This window comes from Balaenoptera borealis (genome assembly GCF_965194805.1).
Source record: "Balaenoptera borealis genome assembly, chromosome: 9".
Lineage (NCBI taxonomy): Eukaryota > Metazoa > Chordata > Mammalia > Artiodactyla > Balaenopteridae > Balaenoptera > Balaenoptera borealis.
Genome location: NC_138873.1, coordinates 118,427,159 through 118,444,669, shown reverse-complemented (window position 1 = coordinate 118,444,669; position 17,511 = coordinate 118,427,159).

Here is a 17,511-nt window from a genome sequence, read left to right as displayed (position 1 = left end):
CGGATTCTCCATTTTTCTCCCATTTTGGTTGAATGTGCAATTCTTCTGCTTCATGTGGTATTAACTGGGGTACTAGGATGGCATGAAGGTCCAAATGGCCTCAGACATATGGCTGGAAGTGGTTTCTGGCTTCCAGATGGGAGTTTAGTTGGAGCTGTTAGCAAGGGGCCCTGGTTCTCCTCCATGTGGCCTCTCTATGTAATTGTTTGGGTTTCCTTGCTGGTTGGCGGCTGAGTTCCAATAAGCAGCAATCTAAGAGGAAGGAAGTAGAAGCTGTCCGTTTTCTTAAAGTCTGGGCTCCAAAGTATCAGAATATTACTTCTACTGTATTCTTTTAGTCAGGGTAGTTGTAAGGGCAGTCTAGATTCAAGTGGAGGAAAAATAAACTCCACCTCCCAGTTGGGGGAGTGGCATGTTTGTACAGGGACAGAAGTAACCATATTTGAAGACTATCTATGGAAAGGACTTTCTTGGATCCTCAATATCATATCTTGGTGGGTATGGCTGTCCACCAAAATAGATAGCTTTATCTTTGTGTTCATTCTCTTTTTATCCCTTCACTATTGTTATTGAGGAGTTTCTATGATCTTAAAAAATGAATATATATAAGAAATATTTTAATATTTTAAAATTTGAAACATATAGATAAATCAGTTCATTAGCAATCCTCGATATTTTTTGCATTTAAGCTTATGAAAATTGTTTTGGGTCCAGTGGGGAGAAGGAAATCCATTATTAAGCCTTAATAATTGGTTGAGGTTTTGTATAGTTTGCCTATGTTTCACAGTTAAAAAATTACTCCTTGATATTATTACTGTTAGTTGATAGAGATCTGATCTAAAATCATACAGAAGTGGCAATTGTTATTATAAATAATATTTTGAAGGTCTCAAACCATTCCAATGATCATCGTGTTTTAGAATACCCCGATAGATTTGGGTAAGATTTTTTTGCTCTTGGTTGATAAAATCGGTGATTAAATAAGACCATATCTAATAGAATCTAAGGTTTACTGCTTTTTCAAGAGATTATGCCCCCTCCACTAAAACTATACATTTCCTTAGATTGAAAATAGGGGGATGAATCTCTTTTGCTTATACCTAAAACTTCTCTGTTTTAGACAGCTCAAAGTGCCATTAAAACAAACACACAAACCAGAGATTGGGTAGCTTAGCAGAAATTCCTTACAGTTCTGGAGTCTGGAAGCCAGAGATCAGGGTGATGGCTTGGTCTGGCTCTGATGAAAGTCCTCTCCTTGGCTTGCAAACAGCCACCTTCTCACTGCGTGCTCATCTGGCAGACAGAAGGAGAGGAAAAGCTCTCTGGTGTCTCTTCTTCTAAGGGCAGTCATCCCATCATGAGCCTTCATGACTTCGTTGAAGTCTAATGAGCTCCCCAAGGCTCCATCTCCAAACACCACTACATTGGGGGTTAGGGCTTCAGCATATTAATCGCCTACAGCATTGACTGATTTCCTTTCATGTCTCCATGTAGACACTATTGGTAGCAGATAAGAATAGAACAGATGAATGAAGCAAAGAACATTTTCCAGTTTAAGTTTTGTGAAATTAATTTGTCAATCAGCAAATTTTATTCATTTGAAATCCCTTTTGGGAAGCTTATTCTCTTCAGTAGAGGAAATTATTGTTCAGCCAGGGATATATAAGGTTGGCATGACAGACAAAATAATGGCCTTCCCAAAGATACCTACGTCCTAACCCCTGGAATTTATGAATAAGTTTCCTTCCACGGCATAAAGTCACTTTGCAGATGTGATTAAGGGTACAGACCTTGAGATGGAGAAATTATCCTGGATTATCCAGGTGGTCTCAATATAATCACATGAGTCTTTAAAAGTGGAAGAGGACAGGAAAAGAGCGGATCAGAGAGATGCCACTTTAGAAGGACTCAATCTGCTATTGCTGCCTTTGAAGATGTAGAATGGGGGCCTCTGGAAGCTGGAAATGGCTCCCAGCTGACAGCCAGCAAAGAAACAAGGACCTCATACTTTAACCTATAGCTAGGTTAAAGGAAAAAATTATGCCAGCAACCCAAATGAATGGGAAACTGATTCTCCCCTAGAGGCTTCAGACAGGCACACAGCTTGACAACACCTTAATTTTAGTCCAGTGAGACCTGTGTTGGACTTCTGGCCTACAGAACTATAAGACAGTAAGTTTCTGTTGTCTTAAGCTGCTAAGCTTGTGTTAATTCATTATGGCAGCAGTAGCATTTGGTTGTGAATTAAAGTCCTCAGTCTCCAAATTCTAAATATCACCCAAACATGGAAGAATGCTTCACCTCTAATCAAAGAGAACTGATGACCTTTGCTTTAGCAACTATTCTAGAACCTTCATAAACATTTTTGAATCACTGTATCACTCTGCCCTTTAAAAGCAATTATAGCGTTTTGATGAACTATGGCTTTTGTCATATTTCTGAGTCAGGAGAGACTTTGCCAGATAAAATGGCTGGATTGGGAGAGTGGGTACGTCACGTTCAACAACAGGGGTGAGAAGTTGGTGGAGGCATCCAGAAAATTCAGAAGTTGTACAAAGACCAGTCCCATAGTTCTGCTACAATGTTCCTTATTAAAGACAACAGTGTACACCTGCAACTAACACAACATTGCTAATCAACTATACTCCAATAAAAATTAAAAATTAAAAAAAATAAAAAATAAAAATATAAAGACAATGGTGTCTTGGTTTTAGAGCCATGACAAGAAGAGGGTCATAACCTTTGTTTTTAAACTTCATCAGGCTGTATGCTTGTCTGCAGCGGTGAGAGACACCTGAAACGCTGTGCTTTTTTGGTCAGTGTATGAAAGAACCTTGAAGTCCCACGTTCCTATGAATTTGATTGCCATGGAGAGCGTGGTATAGAGCCAATACTATTGAAGCATCCTGCCTGCCCATTTAGTGATCAGCCTCAACAATGACTTAATTAGTAGCCTCAGTGGTGATATGTTAACATAATAAAATTTCTTGCCATATTTCAAATTAAAGCCCTTTTCATTTATGAATATTATTATTCAACAGAAGGAAGAAGGGGTATTTTAAGTTCAGAGAAAAGCTTATGGAAATTTTAAGTAACAATACTGAAGGAATCATCTATTCTACCAGCCACCTCTATGTAAAGCATACCTCTCTCATGATAGTCTTATTTGTTTGTTAATATTTTTCAACTGATAAAGTTGAACTGCTTCTATCACTAAAAGGTCAAAGATACAAATAAAGTATGATGATTATTAAAAGGCATTAAGATATATTTCAATAATAATTCCTAATGATAATAATAAAATAGCCACTTTTCTTTCCTAAAGTACTATTTTCTTAAATAGGGGTACAGTTGTTTTACAATGCTGTGCTAGTTTCTACTGTACAGCAAAGTGAAGTAGAGTTCCCTGTGCTATACAGCAGGTTCTCATTAGTTATCTACTTTATACATATTAGTGTATATATGTCAATCGCAATCTCCCAATTTATCGCACCTCCCCCTTTCCCCCCTTGGTGTCCATACGCTTGTTCTCTACATCTGTGTTTCTATTTCTGCCTTGCAAACTGGTTCATCTGTACCATTTTTCTAGATTCCACATATATGCATTAATATACGATATGTGTTATTCTCCTTCTGACTTACTTCACTCTGTATGATGGTCTCTAGGTCCATCCACATCTCTACAAAGGACCCAATTTCATTCCTTTATATGGCTGAGTAATATTCCATTGTATATGTGTACCACATCTTCTTTATCCATTCCTCTGTTGAAGGACATTTAGGATGCTTCTATGACCTGTTTATTGTAAATAGTGTGCAATGAACATTGGGGTGTATGTGTCCTTTTGAATTATGGTTTTCTCTGGGTATATGCCCAGTAGTGGGATTGCTGGGTCATATGGTAATTCTATTTTTAGTTTTTTAAGGAACCTCCATACTGTTCTCCATAGTGTCTGTATCAATTAACATTTCCACCAACAGTGCAAGAGGGTTCCCTTTTCTCCACACCCTCTCCAGCATTTATTGTTTGTAGATTTTCTGATGATGCCCATTCTAACAGGAGTGAGGTGATACCTCATTGTAGTTTTGATTTGCATTTCTCTAATAATTAGTGACGTTGAGCATCTTTTCATGTGCCTGTTGGCCATCTGTATGTCTTCTTTGGAGAAATGTCTATTTAGGTCTATCCACCCATTTTTGGATTGGGTTGTTTGTTTTTTTGATATTGAGCTGCATGAGATGTTTGTATATTTTGGAGATCAATCTTTTGTCCGTTGATTTGTTTGCAAATATTTTCTCCCATTCTGAGGGTTGTCTTTTCATCTTGTTTATAGTTTCCTTTGCTGTGCAAAAGCTTTGAAGTTTCATTACGTCCCATTTGTCTATTTTTGTTTTTATTTCTGTTACTCTAGGAGGTGGGTCAAAAAAGATCTTGCTGTGATTTATGTCAAAGAGTGTTCTTCCTATGTTTTTCTCTAAGAGTTTTATGGAGACCAGTCCTACATTTAGGTCTTTAATCCATTTTGAGTTTATTTTTGTGTATGGTGTTAGGGAGTGTTCTAATTTCATTCTTTTACATGTAGCTGTCCAGTTTTCCCAGCACCACTTATTTAAGAGACTGTCTTTTCTCCATTGTATATCCTTGCCTCCTTTGTCATAGATTAGTTGATCATACGTGTGTGGGTTTATTTCTGGGCTTTCTATCCTGTTCCATTGATCTATATTTCTGTTTTTGTGCCAGTACCATGTTGTCTTGATTACTGTAGCTCTGTAGTATAGTCTGAAGTCAGGGAGTCTGATTCCTCTGGCTCTGTTTTTTTCCCTCAAGATTGTTTTGGCTATTCGGGGTCTTTTGTGTCTCCATACAAATTTTAAGATTTTTGTTCTGGTTCTGTGAAAAATGCCATTGGTAATTTGATAGGGATTGCATTGAATCTGTAGGTTGCTTGGGTAGTACAGTCATTTTCACAATACTGATTCTTCCAATCCAAGAACATGGCATATCTCTCCATCTGTTTGTGTCATCTTTGATTTCTTTCATCAGTGTCTTATAGTTTTCTGAGTACAGGTCTTTTACCTCCTTAGGTAGGTTTATTCCTAGGTATTTTATTCTTTTTGTTGCAATGGTGAATGGGGTTGTTGCCTTAATTTCTCTTTCTGATCTTTCATTTTTAGTGTATAGGAATGCAAGAGATTTCTGTACATTAATTTTGTATCCTGCTACTTTACCAAATTCATTGATTAGCTCTAGTAGTTTTCTGTTAGCATCTTTAGGATTCTCTATGTATAGTATCATGTCATCTGCAAACAGTGACAGTTTTACTTCTTTTCCAATTTGGATTCCTTTTATTTCTTTTCCTTCTCTGATTGCTGTGGCTAGGACTTCCAAGACTATGTTGAATAATAGTGGCAAGAGTGGACATCCTTGTCTTGTCCCTGAATTTAGAGGAAATGCTTTCAGTTTTTCACCATGGAGAATGATGTTTGCTGTGGGTTTGTCATATATGGCCTTTATTATGTTGAGGTAGGTACCCTCTATGCTCACTTTCTGGAGAGATTTTATCATAAATGGGTGTTGAATGTTGTCAAAAGCTTTTTCTGCATCTATTGAGGTGACATTTTTTTTAAAAAGGGAAGGCTTCTTATTGTGCTAGGACCTTTAATGACCACTGAGTCTTAAGCTACAGAATAAGGACAAACGTGTTAAATTGGGGATCCTCCTTGCAGAGCTGCCTTCAGTGGCTCATGAGTCAGTCTACAGCCCATGAGTAAAGCCACCATCTGATATACTTACTTCACCTCCTTTCTTCCCTTCTGTCCTCTGACCAGGAAGATGTACCATCTTGAAAAACTAACCAGGTTGCTGCTTAGGCATCTCTGCTTTGTGACAGTCATCACTTATTTATTTCGTTTTTTTCTCATGTATTCTGCTTTTCACAGATTAGTCCATCTCCATTATCTAGGAAGTGGTGTGTTTCTGAATTTTTATTTTTCTAGTTCTATGTCTATCCAAGAAGTTTGGTTGTAAAGGGAATATTCAAGGTAGGCCCTAATCAGACCGAAAGTTTGATTCTTGCCTTTTCCAGTTTTATACTTTGTAGAAAAGTCACAAAACATCATTGAGGACTCACCTCTATCATGTAGCCTTTTCTTATGTCTCTAACTTTCAGGACGAAGTCACCAAGCACCAGGCGTTGTAGCATTGTTTGAATTACCTGGGAGAAAAGATAAGCAGCCATAAATGGATTCATTTTAAACCCACTGAGGAGTTTCAGATAGGCTTTTCCAGATTAAAACAAAGAAAAATTGACTCCAACCACAAAAACATTTAAAAAAGAAACAAAGTTTTCCAATGAATATTTTCTGCTATACAGCATTAAGAAGCATTTCACCTTTTGGTAAATGAAAGAGGAAGGAAATAGAATCATGAGGGGACCATTTCATTCTAGGCAGATTATTAGGAGCACAGGAAAATTGAAACTAAGATGATTTGCTGAGCAGTAGCATAACTACAAATTAATGACAAGACGTCCTGATTTCACAAATATACGTGCATTAATCCTCCATCAAGTTTGAATCCAGGCCATGTTAAGGTATTATATCTTGTGATCATGGACACATTCACCCTCTCTGAGATTCATTTTCCTTATCCATAAAATGGGAATAATAATACTTGTTCTACTTAACAGAGTTGGCTCAGGAAGAGATACTGTGTGTGAAAGTAGAAAGTATTTTACTAAACATAAAGCATCAGGTATTTTAACTATCAGCACAAAAAGACTTCTCAGTTTATTGTTTAGCTTAGTGAAAGGAATTATTGCACCTCTTCAAGAAAGGTACAAAATGTACTGTTGTAAACTTTGGGTACTTGTTACTGTTTTGTGGTAGAAGAAAGTGTTTCAAAGAATATGCCTTCCCAGTTACAAAGAAATCAATGAAAAAAGAAATGCAAATTTCATCCATTATAACGTACAGTGTCCTCTGTGGACTGAAAGCGTTTTCACGAAAATGCAAGTTAGTCATGTCTAATTTGCTTGTTCTTTAGTTCCTTTTTTGAAGGGTAGTAACAATACAGAAGGGCACTCTAATTATAAGTATACAACTTAATAGTTTCACCTACCAAATGAACACCTCTTGTGACATCCAGATTAAAAATCAAAATACTACCAGCACCCAGAAGCCTTCTCGTGGGCCTGTTCCCTCACTTCCAAGAGAAACCACTTCTAAGAGTTTACATTAGCTTTGCTAAGTTTTATACTTCATATAACTGGAATAATACAGTATATATTTTTATGTGTCTGGCCTGTAGCATTATGTTTGTGAGAGTCATTACTCTGTTATACACAGTCATCGCGTGATTATTCTCATAGTTGTGTAGCATTTTTTGTGTGAATACACCACAGTTTGTGTATTCATTCTATTGCTGATGGGCATTTGAGTAGTTTCCAGTTTGGGGCTATTTTCATTAGGGTTTCTATGAACGTTCTGGTACTGTCTTTGGTGAACATATGCACACATTTCTGTTGATGGTAAGACATGCTTGCGTTCAGGCTTAACTAATCCTGCCAGTTTTCCAGCCAATTAACATTTCCACCAATAGGATATGTGAGTCCCTATGATGTTACCTTTTCACCAACACTTGCTATTTCCCTTCCAGGTTATTTTAGTCAATTATTTTAGTCATTCTTATTTATGTTTGTCGTAACTCATCATAGTTTTATTTTGCATTACCCTGGTGCTTAGTGAGATAGAGCACATTTTTGTTTATTAACTGCCCATTTGGATCTTCTGTTTTTGCAATAACTGTTCATTCTTCTACTGGGTTGTCTTTTTTGTGATGATTTGTAGAAAAATTTCACGAATTGCTAATATCTTTTTTCCACTTGCAGTTTAGTTTTCCTGCTCACTCTCCAATTGTGCCTTTGATGAATACAAATTCTTCCCTTTTTTGGTAAGCAGTTGGCCCTCTGTAGCCACAGGTTCTGCATCTGCAGCTTCAACCAATGGCGGATCATGTACTATGTTTACGATCCATGGTTGGTTGAATCCTCAGATGCAGAAGCTGTGGATACAGAGTGCTGACTATGGATTTGAGCATTCATGGACTTTGGTATCCTCACTGGGTCTGAAAGGATCCTTCCCCCCACCCCCAACTGTGGAATTAAATAACACATCCATCACCATCACATCACATATTCAACCCTTTTTAAAAAAGAACATTTAAGTTTGGACCTCCCTGGTGGCACAGTGGTTAGGAATCTGCCTGCCAATGCAGGGGACACGGGTTCGAGCCCTGGTCTGGGAAGATCCCACATGTTGCAGAGCAACTAAGCCCATGAGCCACAACTACTGAGCCTGCACTCTAGAGCCCGCGAGCCACAACTACTGAGCCCATGTGCCACAGCTACCGAAGCCCACATGCCTAGAGCCCATGCTCCGGAACAAGAGAAGCCACCACAATGAGAAGCCCGTGCACCGCAACAAAGAGTAGCCCCTGCTCGCCGCAACTAGAGAAAGCCTGCGTGCAGCAACGAAGACCCAACTCAGCCAAAAATAAATGAATAAATAATTTATAAAAAACAAAAAACAAAAAAACAAAAGAACATTTAAGTTCTACTCTCAATGAATTTCAATTATACAATACAGCATTATCAACTACAGTCACTACATTATATGTTAGATCCTCAGACTTTATCCTTTTTATAATTGAAAGTTTTGTACCCGTTTATCAAACTCTCCCCTGTTTTAATATATTCCAATTTATTTTTCTTCTATAGTGTTTTTTTTTTTTTCTGATTAGTTGCTCTTTACCTAGGTTGTAGTCATGGATATTCTCTTACCCATGAAGTTGTTTAATAATTGGGAGTCAGTACCAACAATAAAGCTATACAAAAGAAAAAACACTTTCAGCTTGGTTAATCATACACAATGAAGCAAATGACTAAGCAATGAATATGAAGAGATGAATCTTTTAGCTTTATAATCAGCCATTTTAAATCATGTCAATTTTTTTAGGGCGAAATAATTGGCCTGTTTTTTCTTTCTTGTATATCTGATTTCAGAAACATCAAGAGATTATCTGTGATGACAGGCTTCATCCTTTCCTACATGCCACCCTCTTCTGCCCCCGGCTACCCTCCAAAAAGATAGAACCTTTTACATGATTGCAGAGGATGCACATTTGCAAATGGGATAGTGTGAGGGATTTCAAGATAGGAATTAAGAGACAAAGAGGGAATGTTGACTATGGTTTGTGACCTAAGCTTCTGGCAGGTGTACATATATTAGCAAAAGTCAATATAAGTTATTCCCCATTTTCTTCTGTTGACATTTCCAGTAAACATTGAAATCAGAGCAGTTGCCTTTTGGTGTGCAGGGATTCCTTCTTTGAATGTCAAATATTCTTTTTTTTTTTTTTTTTTGATGTGGACCTTTATTTTCTTAAGTCTTTATTGAATTTGTTACAATATTGCTTCTGTTTTATGTTTTGGTGTTTTTGGCCACGAGGCACGTGGGATCTTAGCTCCCCGACCAGGGATCGAACCCGCAGGCCCTGCATTGGAAGGAGAAGTCTTAACCACTGGACTGCCAGGGGAGTCCCCTAATGTCAAATATTTTTGAACACCAGACTAAAACATCTTTCCCCATCTATCTCCCCTGGCCCAATGAAGCTAGTGTTTTGCTACAAGAATAGACTTAGCAGATGCAATCAATTCTTTTTGTTTTGTTTTTGCATCTCATGTAAGGCAATCAAAGCAAACATGCACTGCAGCACCTAAAGTCAATTCAAAACATTTGTGGCAAATCAAAAAATACCTGGGAGGGGTAATGTGATTTCTTTGAATAAGGATTTGGGTTTAGATAGGAGAAAAAATTATTTGTGGTTTATATGAGAGCCCTCAGAAGTTATAATATGCTTTTGGCTTTTAGGGACTTTTAAGGATTAAGAGTTGGGTATAAAATGTCTGAGAGTTCTATATAAAAGGAATGAATAAAGACCTTAATGAGACTTTTTAATGAAATGGTTGAAACTACTCTGGTAAAAAAGCACTGAAATCCTCACCTACTCCGTTGGCCTCTCTGATTCCCATGAGTTTGGACCACATAGAACTAACTGCCTTCAGGGATGAAAGCACCCTCTCTGGGACTGGGTACCTGTCACTTCGGACAATCCCCCCTTCCTCTGGGTCACTGCAGTTGGTTTGTCCTGTTCATTACCTGTTCTTTATCTGTAATGAATGCCCCCAAAGATTTGGGAGGTTCATTTTATGTTTGCCTTGAGGCATTAGTCTGAATTTGTTTCTGTAAAAGAGGCTTTTGTTTCTCTAAGCCTTCAGATCAAGAAGGCAAAAATTAAATGACCTCAACACAGTTGAAGGAAGAAACTAGGAAACAGAATGGTCTCAGAGGGCTGTAAGTTTTCTTGCTCTCTTTTCATACTTGGCCTTTCTGGAAGACTCCTAAGTGGGAACAGACTCTGGGGGCTTCCCCACAGCGCTCTTTAAAGATCCAAATCTGAGTTGTGCAAATCATATTACAGCCTCCTTTCTAACCACTTCCTAATGTGGTGTGTCCTCAAACGTCTATGGAATTAAAGCAGATTCATTTAAAAAAATTCCTTATTGGGATAGGTAGATAATGACAAACATTAGGATTTGCATTTTTAAGAAATTTGGATTGTGGAAGGAGTTGTGTCGCTGAAAGAGACCAACCATAATAGACTCTTGGGGATGTTGAGAAATAAAATAGCACAAAGTAATGAAATGCACTGGTGTTTTTTTAAACATCTTTATTGGAGTATAATTGCTTTACAATGGTGTGTTAGTTTCTGCTTTATAACAAAGTGAATCACTTATACATATACATATATCCCCACATCTCCTCCCTCTTGTGTCTCCCTTCCACCCTCCCTATCCCACCCCTCTAGGTGGTCACAAAGCACCCAGCTGATCTCCCTGTGCTATGCGGCTGCTTCCCACTAGCTATCTATTTTACATTTGGTAGTGTATATATGTCCATGCCACTCTCTCACTTTGTCCCAGCTTACCCTTCCCCCTCCCTGTGTCCTCAAGCCCATTCTCTACATCTGCATCTTTATTCCTGTCTTGCCTCTAGGTTCTTCAAAACCTTTTTTTTTTTTTTAAGATTCCACATATATGTGTTAGCATATGGTATTTGTTTTTCTTTTTCTGACTTACTTCACTCTGTATGACAGACTCTAGGTCCATACACCTCACTACAAATAAATAAATTTCGTTTCTTTTTATGGCTGAGTAATATTCCATTGCATATATGTGCCACATCTTCTTTATCCATTCATCTCTCAATGGACAATTAGGTTGCTTCCATGTCCTGCCTATTGTAAACAGAGTTGCAATGAACATTGTGGTACATGACTCTTTTTGAATTATGGTTTTCTCAGGGTATCTGCCCAGTAGTGGGATTGCTGCATCATATGACAGTTCTATTTTTAGTTTTTTAAGGAACCTCCATACTGTTCTCCATAGTGGCTGTACCAATTTACATTCCCACCAACAGTTCAAGAGGGTTCCCTTTTCTCCACACCCTCTCCAGCATTTACTGTTTGTAGATTTTTTGATGATGGCCATTCTGACTGGTGTGAGTTGATACCTCATTGCAGTTTTCATTTGCATTTATCTAATGATTAGTGATGTTGAGCATCCTTTCACGTGTTTGTTGCCAATCTGTATATCTTCTTTGGAGAAACGTCTATTTAGGTCTTCTGCCCATTTTTATATTGGGTTGTTTGTTTTTTTGATATTGAGCTGCATGAGCTGCTTGTGTATTTTGGAGATTAATCCTTTGTCAGTTGCTTCATTTGCAAATACTTTTTCCCATTCTGAGGGTTGTCTTTTTGTCTACTTTATGTTTTCCTTTGCTGTGCAAAAGTTTTTAAGTTTCATTAGGTCCCATCTGTTTATTTTTGTTTTTATTTCCATTTCTCTAGGAGGTGGGTCAAAAAGGATCTTGCTGTGATTTATGTCATAGAGTGTTCTGCCTATGTTTTCCTCTAAGAGTTTTATAGTGTCTGACCTTATATTTAGGTCTTTAATCCATTTTGAGTTTATTTTTGTGTATGGAGTTAGGGAGTGTTCTAATTTCATTCTTTTACATGTAGCTGTCCAGTTTTCCAAGCACCACTTATTGAAGAGGCTGTCTTTTCTCCACTGTACATTCTTGCCTCCTTTATCAATAATAAGGTAACCATGTGTGCAAGGGTTTAGCTCTGGGCTTTCTATCATGTTCCATTCATCTATAGTTCTGTTTTTGTGCCAGTACCATACTGCCTTGATTACTGTAGCTTTGTAATATAGTCTGAAGTCCGGGAGTCTGATTCCTCCAGCTCCATTTTTCTTTCTCAAGATTGCTTTGGCTATTCGGGGTCTTTTGTGTTTCCATACAAATTGTGAATTTTTTGGTTCTAGTTCTGTGAAAAATGCCATTGGTAGTTTGATAGGGATTGCATTGAATCTGTAGGTTGCTTGGGTAGTATAGTCATTTTCACAATGTTGATTCTTCCAATCCAAGAACATGGTACATCTCTCCATCTGTATCATCTTTAATTTCTTTCCTCAGAGTCTTATAGTTTTCTGCATACAGGTCGTTTGTCTCCTTAGGTAGGTTTATTCCTAGGTATTTTATTCTTTTTGTTGCAATGGTAAATGGGAGTGTTTCCTTAATTTCTCTTTCAGATTTTTCATCATTAGTGTATAGGAATGCAAGAGATTTCTGTGCATTCATATTGTATCCTGCTACTTCACCAAATTCATTGATTAGTTCTAGTAGTTTTCTGTTAGCATCTTTAGGATTCTCTATGTATAGTATCATGTCATCTGCAAACAGTGACAGCTTTACTTGTTCTTTTCTGATTTGGATTCCTTTTATTTCTTTTTCTTCTCTGATTGCTGGGCCTAAAACTTCCAAAACTATGCTGAATAATAGTGGTGAGAGTGAACAACCTTGTCTTGTTCCTGATCTTAGAGGAAATGGTTTCAGTTTTTCACCATTGAGAATGATGTTGGCTGTGGGTTTGTCATATATGGCCTTTATTATGTTGAGGTAAGTTCCTTCTATGCCTACTTTCTGGAGGGTTTTTATCATAAATGGGTGTTGAATTTTGTCAAAAGCTTTTTCTGCATCTATTGAGATGATCATATGGTTTTTCTCCTTCAATTTGTTAATATGGTTTATCACATTGATTGATTTGCATATATTGGAGAATCCTTGCACTCCTGGGATAAACCTCACTTGATCGTGGTGTATGATCCATTTAATGTGCTGTTGGATTCTGTTTGCTAGTATTTTGCTGAGGATTTTTGCATCTATGTTCATCAGTGATATTGGCCTGTAGTTTTCTTTCTTTGTGACATCTTTGTCTGGTTTTGATATCAGGGTGATGGTGGCCTCATAGAATGAGTTTGGGAGTATTCCTCCCTCTGCTATATTTTTGAAGAGATTGAGAAGGATAGGTGTTATCTCTTCTCTAGATGTTTGATAGAATGTGCCTGGTCCTGGGCTTTTGTTTGTTGGAAGATTTTAAATCACAGTCTCAATTTCAGTGCTTGTGATTGGTCTGTTTACATTTTCTATTTCTTCCTGGTTCAGTCTTGGAAGGTTGTGGTTTTCTAAACATTTGTCCATTTCTTCCAGGTTGTCCATTTTATTGGCATATAGTTGCTTGTAGTAATCTCTCATGATCCTTTGTATTTCTGCAGTGTCAGTTGTTACTTCTCCCTTTTTCATTTCTAATTTTATTGATTTGAGTCTTCTCCCTTTTTTTCTTGATGAGTCTGGCTAATGGTTTATCAATTTTGTTTATCTTCCCAAAGAACCAGCTTTTAGTTTTATTAATCTTTGTTATTGTTTCCTTCTTTTCTTTTTCATTTATTTCTGATCTGATCTTTATGATTTCTTCCCTTCTGCTAACTTTGGGTGTTTTTTGTTCTTCTTTCTCTAATTGCTTTAGGTGTAAGGTTAGATTGTTTATTTGAGATGTTTCTTGTTTCTTGAGGTAGGATTGTATTGCTCTAAACTTCCCTCTTAGAACTGCTTTTGGTGCATCACATAGGTTTTGAGTCATCGTGTTTTCATTGTCATTTGTTTCTAGGTATTTTTTGATTTCCTCTTTGATTTCTTCAGCCATCTCTTGGTTATTTAGTAGTGTATTGTTTAGCCTCCACGTGTTTGTATTTTTTACAGATTTTTTTCATGTAATTGATATCAAGTCTCATAGTGTTGTGGTTGGAAAAGATACTTGATACAATTTCAATTTTCTGAAATTTACCAAGGCTTGATTTCTGAGCCAAGATATGATCTATCCTGGAGAATGTTCCATGAGCACTTGAGAAGAGAGTGTATTCTGTTGTTTTTGGATGGAATGTCCTATAAATATCAATTAAGTCCATCTTGTTTAATGTGTCATTTAAAGCTTGTGTTTCCTTATTTATTTTCATTTTGGATGATCTGTCCATTGGTGAAAGTGGGGTGTTAAAGTCCCCTACTTTGATTGTGTTACTGTCAATTTCCCCTTTTATGGCTGTTAGCATTTGCCTTATGTATTGAGGTGCTCCTATGTTGGGGGCATAAATATGTACAATTGTTATGTCTTCTTCTTGGATTGATCCCTTGATCATTATGTAGTGTCCCTCTTTGTCTCTTGTAACATTCTTTATTTTAAAGTCTATTTTATCTGGTATGAGAATTGTTACTCCAGCTTTCTTTTGATTTCCATTAGCATGGAATATGTTTTTCCATTCCCTCACGTTCAGTCTGTATGTGTCCCTAGGTCTGAAGTGGTCTCTTGTAGACAGCATATATACAGGTCTTGTTTCTGTATCCATTCAGCCAGTCTATGTCTTTTGGTTGGAGCATTTACTCCATTTACATTTAAGGTAGTTATCGATATGTATGTTCCTATTACCATTTTCTCAATTGTTTTGGCTTTGTTATTGTAGGTCTTCTCCTTCTCTTGTGTTCCCTGCCTAGAGAAGTTCCTTTAGCATTCGTTGTAAAGCTGGTTTGGTGGTGTTGAATTCTCTTAGCTTTTTCTTGTCTGTAAAGGTTTTAATTTCTCCATTGAATCTGAATGAGATCCTTGCTGGGTAGAGTACTCTTGGTTGTAGGTTTTTCCCTTTCATCACTTTAAATATGTCCTGCCACTCCTTTCTGGCTTGCAGAGTTTCTGCTGAAAGATCAGCTGTTAACCTTGTGGGGATGCCCTTGTATGTTATTTGTTGCTTTTCCCTTGCTGCTTTTACTATTTTTTCTGTGTATTTAATTTTTGATAGTTTGATTAATATGTGTCATGGCATGTTTCTCCTTGGATTTATCCTGTATGGGACTCTCTGTGCTTCCTGGACTTGACTATTTCCTTTCCCATATTAGGGAAGTTTTCAACTATAATCTCTTCAAATATTTTCTCAGTCCCTTTCTTTTTCTCTTCTTCTTCTGGGGCCCCTATAATTCAAATGTTGGTGCATTTAATGTTGTCCCAGGGGTCTCTGAGACTGTCCTCAATTCTTTTCATTCTTTTTTCTTTATTCTGCTCTGCAGTAGTTATTTCCAGTATTTTATCTTCCAGGTCACTTAACCGTTGTTGTGTCTCAGTTATTCTGCTATTGATTCCTTCTAGAGAATTTTTAATTTATTTACTGTGTTGTTCATCATTGTTTATTTGCTCTTTAGTTCTTCTAGGTCCTTGTTAAACGTTTCTTGTATTTTCTTCATTTTATTTCCAAGATTTTGGATCATCTTTACTATCATTACTCTGAATTCTTTTTCAGGTAGACTACCTATTTCCTCTTCATTTGTTAGGTCTGGTGGATTTTTGCCTTGTTCCTTCATCTGCTGTGTGTTTCTCTGTCTTCTCATTTTGCTTAACTTACTGTGTTTGGGGTCTCCTTTTCACAGGCTGCAGATTCATAGTTCCTGTTGTTTTTGGTGTCTGCCCCCAGTGGCTGAGGTTGGTTCAGTGGGTTGTGTAGGCTTCCTGGCAGAGGGGATTGGTGCCTGTGTTCTGGTGGATGAGGCTGGACCTTGTCTTTCTGGTGGGCAGGACTGCGTCCAGTGGTGTGTTTTGGGGTGTCTCTGACCTTATTATGATTTTAGGCAGCCTCTCTGCTAATGGGCGGGGTTGTGTTCCTGTCTTGCTAGTTGTTTGGCACAGGGGTTCAGCACTGTAGCTTGCTGGTCGTTGAGTAGAGCTGGGTCTTAGCATTGAGATGGAGATCTCTGGGAGAGCTTTCACTGTTTGATATTATGTGGAGCCAGGAGGTGTCTGGTGAACCAATGTCCTGAATTTGGCTCTCCCACCTGAGGCACAGTCCTCACACCCGGCCGGAGCATCAAGACCCTCTCAGCCACATGGATTTAAGTTCTCTCTTTCTAGAACTCAACAGCTTTGTCCTTCAGGCTGTATCCGTTGTTAGTAAGACGGGCACGAGCTGACTGTGGGTACTAACTGGAGTGCAGAGACTTCTGTTTTTGGGAGTTGGGAGATCGCCTTGCTTTGGGGAAGCCAAGAAGGAGCGCCCAGCCCCCTGCGGGCGGTGTTTTAATAATTTTTAAAAAGTGAGTTATTGATTTATTTTATGGGGAATGAATTTTAAATGAATCCCTGAAGGCCTCCAGTCAGCATTTGCTTCCACCTTACAAAGAACAGCAAAGGCCCCCAAGAGCCCTTGGAGCAGAATGTTTCGAGAGAGGAGGGCAGGCATTGCTGAGCTATGAGGTGAGCATGTAATTGTGGGGATTTTCCAACTCCCTCCCCTCACCCCTCTTTGTGGAAAACTCTCTTCCAAGTATGTGCTGACCCTTGACATCACTGGGGAAGTTGTGTCATCAATCTAATTTTAAAACATGACATTGAGAAAAGGGGCTGTCTACCTCTGTCTCCAATGGACACCCCTGGAGTAGCCATTGGTGGTAAAGGATTTAGGTCCTAGCCACCTAATAACGCCCAAGACTCCTCTGTTCCTGAGATCCCCTACACCAGAGCCTGGTCTTACTGTCTCATGCATGGGTTGATCTATTCCTTTAAGATCTCTCGTGCATGTTTCACTGATGGTAAAGAGTTTGAGTCAAGACACAAGACAGGAATGCATGTGCATACCTGTGGGTGCACACATATGTATTTTAAGGACTTCAGAATGAACTAGGTTGTTTTAACTCTCCTACTAATTTGTTAGCTTCTTGAGGCAGGAAGATTTCTTTTAATCTATATATTCCTCATCCTACTTAGCATGGTGCTTTGCATATTGAAGATGACGAATATCATGGAATGGATCATGCTTCTGGAAATTGTCCAGCTGTGTTTACAAGTGGGGTTAAACACTTTGTTTCTGGAGTCAGGTAGCTTGAGCGGACTCCTGGCTGTGTCACTTGACCACTGTGTCACCATAAGCGAGTCCCTGAACCTTTCTGTGTCTGGGCTTCCTCCTCTAAAAAACTGAGATATTAATACCACCTACCTCACTGTTGTGCGCATTAACT